The sequence below is a fragment of the Aquarana catesbeiana genome, linkage group LG01 (genome assembly GCF_042186555.1).
Source record: "Aquarana catesbeiana isolate 2022-GZ linkage group LG01, ASM4218655v1, whole genome shotgun sequence".
NCBI lineage: Eukaryota > Metazoa > Chordata > Amphibia > Anura > Ranidae > Aquarana > Aquarana catesbeiana.
Window position 1 is genome coordinate 454,419,843 of NC_133324.1, and position 4,494 is coordinate 454,424,336.

Below are 4,494 nucleotides of genomic sequence, written 5' to 3' on the forward strand. Positions count from 1 at the left end.
AGGCTCCCTCTGCTGGTTATTGATCAGTACTACATTGCTAGCTGTGACAAGCAGCCAATACAAAGTGGGGAAAAGCAGTACAGTATACCTCTCATTGGCAGAGCTTTGTGTAGGTGGCTCATATTCATATTGGAAATGTATAAATCTCATCACAATATTCAGATATTCAATACATGCAGTTATTTTCATTTGTCTTCTTTTTTTTAGTACTCCTCGAAGTGAAAAAGTTTAACCACTTCAATGCTGGGCACTTTTCCCCCTTCCTGCTCATGCCAATTTGAGCGCTTTCAGCGCTATCAGCTACATTTTGAATGACAATTGCGCCATCGTGCAACGCTGTACCCAAATAAAATTTCTATTATTTTTTTTCACACAAATAGAGTTTTCATTTTGTAGTATTTAACTACTTGCTGCCTACGCCATAGCCGAAAGACGGCTACAGCATAGTTGCCAACATTGTAAAAGAATTTTTAGGGACGCTTTTTTGGCTGTAGGCGGAGTCTTGTTATAATTGGGGGCGGGGGCATGCATCTGTGGGCGTGGTACAGGGGGAAAGTAAAAATGCGGCGTGCGACGCACGCCGCGGCGAAAATGGGCGTGGTTTATGCAAAATAGTGGGCATGTCTTAAATGGGCGTGGCTCAAAGGGGGTGTGGTTAGAGTCTGATATGAATGAGGGATGGAGAGGGAAAGGGGGGAGAGGGATGGAGGGACAGCAGCCCCAGATCCTACACAACAATAGAAATATGTGTATTCTAGAAAGTTTAACAATCAGCAGATAAAGATACTCCAAACACCTGGTGTTAGCACTTCAATCATCCCGGCACCATGGTTGTTATGGTGTCAGGATGATTGAAGTGCATTATTTCTATTATTACATTGTAATATAAAATGAAATCATTCAACTCACCATAATGCTGAATCATTGGGAGCCCCCCCTCACATCAGGTGTCCCCAGTGGAGCCCCCCCTCACATCAGGAGTCCCCAGCGGAGCCCCCCCTCACATCAGGAGTCCCCAGCGGAGCCCCCCTCACATCAGGAGTCCCCAGCGGAGGCCCCCCTCACATCAGGAGTCCCCAGCGGAGCCCCCCCTCACATCAGGAGTCCCCAGCGGAGCCCCCCTTCACATCATGAGTCCCCAGCGGAGCCCCCCTCACATCAGGAGTCCCCAGCGGAGCCCCCCTCACATCAGGAGTCCCCAGCGGAGGCCCCCCTCACATCAGGAGTCCCCAGCGGAGGCCCCCCTCACATCAGGAGTCCCCAGCGGAGCCCCCCTCACATCAGGTGTCCCCAGCGGAGCCCCCCTCACATCAGGTGTCCCCAGCGGAGCCCCCCTTACATCAGATGTCCCCAGCGGTGCCCCCCCTAACATCAGGTGTCCCCAGCGAAGCCCCCCCTTACCTTTCTATAGCAGACCGGCAGCGGGGCGGGTAGGTGGGGCGAGGCGGAGCAGGCACAGGGTGGGCAGCGACGCAGGAGCTTCGTCTAGCCGCCCAGCCGTTCCTGGTCTCCTTAAAAATGGCAGCTGGTGGAGATAATGTCTCCGCCGGCCGCGTTCCTCTAGCGGCGGAAATACGTAAAAAAACGGATTTCTCGGGACATTTCCCGGGAAACGATAAACTCGGGAAAAGAGTTCAAATCCTGGGAATGTCCCGGGACAGTTGGTAAGTATCCGGGACAGTTGGTAAATAAGTGTGCTACAGCATGGGCCTTAATTGCCGGGAGGGTGTTCATGGAAGTCCTCCTGAGCAAGCGCTGTCTGCGCAGCCCTGCGGGTCACACGCGGCATGCTCTGTGATCACCGAGTCTATGAGACTTGGCTGATCACAGACCAGAGTAAGGGGTCGATCCCGGCCCCTTACCACATAATCAGCTGTCAGACAATGACGGCTGATCACATGATGTAAACAGGAGCTTGGTAATCTGGATTTTTTTTTCCCTCACGCTGTCAGGGACATCGGTCCCTCATACAGAAAGCCGCGGCTGCATTTTCTGTGCCCACCAGTATCAGCTGCCAGTGCCCACTGTGCCACCTACCAGTGCCACCTATCAGTACCCACCAGTGCCACCTACCAGTACCCACAATGCCACCTACCAGTGCCCACAGTGCCACCCATCAATGCCCATCAGCGCTGCCAATCAAGGCCCATCAGTTTCTCATAATCAGTGCCACAGATCAGTGGTGCTGCCTATCAGTGTCACCTACTAGTGCCTATCAGTGCCACCCATCAGTAATCATCAGTGCCCATCAGTGCTACCTATCAGCGCCGCTTATCAGTGCCACCTATCAGTGCCATTCAGTGCCACCTATCAGTGCCCTTCAGTGCCACCCATCAGTGCCAACCATCAGTGACCATCAGTGCCACCCATCAGTGCCACTTCTCAGTGCCGCCTCATCAGTGCTTGTCAGTGCCCATTAGTGCCGCCTTATCAGTGCCTATCAGTGCTGCCTATCAATGCCCATCAGCGCAGCCTATCAGTGCAAATCAATGAAGGAGAAAAATTACCTGTTTTCAAAATTTTATAACAAACTATGAAACAGTTTTGTGGGGTTTTTTTTCAAAAATTTCAGTCTTTTTTTGTTTTATTTAGCAAAAAATAAAAAAAACAGCAGCAATTAAATACCACCAAAAGAAAGCTATATCTGTGTGAAAAAATGATAAAAATTTCATTTGGGTACACATGACCGCGCAATTGTCATTCAAAGAGTGACAGCGCTGAAAGCTGAAAATTGGCCTGGGCAGGAAGGGGGTTTAAGTGCCCAGTAAGCAAGTGGTTAATCAACACTGGAGTTTTTGAATGTTTTTATTTTGCTAAGCAAACAAACAAAGACTGAACATTTTGAAAAAAAAGTTTTCCTTAAGCTCCATTCTCACCTGATCATGGGCATAATTGCAGCGATTCTGCACGTCGCTGCAAAACGCGGGACGCGTTTGTGATGCCATTACTTCTTAATGGTGCCCTAATCGCACCGCAAATTTTGCTGCGATTGTCACATGGTAACTTCGAGTTGCAATCTCAATGCGCAGTGCTTGTCGATCACAAAGGAACATGAGCTTATTTTGCACTTTGCGATTGACCGCGATTGCAGAGCAATTTACCGCACAACAATCGTGGCGCAATTGGGGTGCCAATTAAAAGTAATGGCATTGCAAAGGTGGGCCGCCTTTTGCAGCAATTTGAAATCGTAGGTGGAATTCCACCCGCGATCAGGTGTGAATGAAGTCTTAGTTTCTGTTATAAAATTTTGCAAACAAGTAGTTTTTCTTCTTCACTGATGTGTGCTGATGAGGCTGCACTGATGGGCACTGATAGGATGTACTGATGGCCACTCATAGGCTGCACTGATGGGCACTGAGGAGGCTGCACTGATGAGGCTGCAGTATTGAGGCAGCACTGATGGGCACTGATGAGGCAGCACTGATGGGTACTGATAGGTGGCACTGATAGGCTACACTGATTGGCACTGATGGGGCTGCACTGATGGGCACTGATGAGGCTGCACTGATGAGGCAGCACTGATGGGTACTGATAGGTGGCACTGATAGGCTGCACTGATTGGCACTGATGGCGCTGCACTGATGATCAGTGCCCTGATTATCACTGTAAACGATGTGCTGACAGGCTTGCCAGTTAACAGCTCTCCTTTCCTCCCACAGATACAGTGTGGACGGAAAGGACTGTCAATAACTGGAAAGTCTGTTTACATATGATTGGACACAGCTGATCACATGGTAAAGGGCTGCTCTGATTGGCCCTTTACCCTGATCTGTGATCAACTGTGTCTGATGCATGCCGCAGGAAGGAGGCACGCAAGGGGAAGGGTTCAGGAAGGACGCTTATTGACGCCCTCCCTAAACTGAATGTCCACGCTGCAGCCATCTTTTGGCTATATAGCACAGTCGGAAAGTGGTTAAAGTATCACTAAAGACTTTACGACTGTGCACATAAAGCCTTAAAGTGGAACTTCACCTAGAAGGGAAAGTTCCACTCCTCCTCCTCCTCCTTAACATTTCCAGCATCTTTTTTTTTGGGGGTGGGGGTGGGGGTGGGGGTGGGGGAGCGGGTACCTGTTTTTCACAGGTATTTCACATTCTTCACCAATGTAAGGGGCATTTTTTCCTTTTATAAAAAAAAACAAAAAAAAAAAAAACATTGGTAAAGAATGGGAGGCAGGCAGTCTTAGGAAAAAGATAAAGTCTAACTTTACCCTTCACAACTTAAAAAAAAATAATGTTCTTTAGCAAGGAACATGCATTCCACATTAATATTTATGCTACCAAAAGTAGTGTTTGCTGTAAATTGCCTCCAGCATTACTCCTGTTTCTTCTTTCTGGAGGCTGCCATTTTGCTGAAGCCCAGAAATCCTGAAGACAAGTATATCATAAAGCTGAACTAAACCCATCGATTTAATGGTTTTAAAAAAAAGGTATGTTCCTGGAATGCTGGGATTGCTAACTGTCACATTTACTTGTGTCCTCAACCAAACTGTCA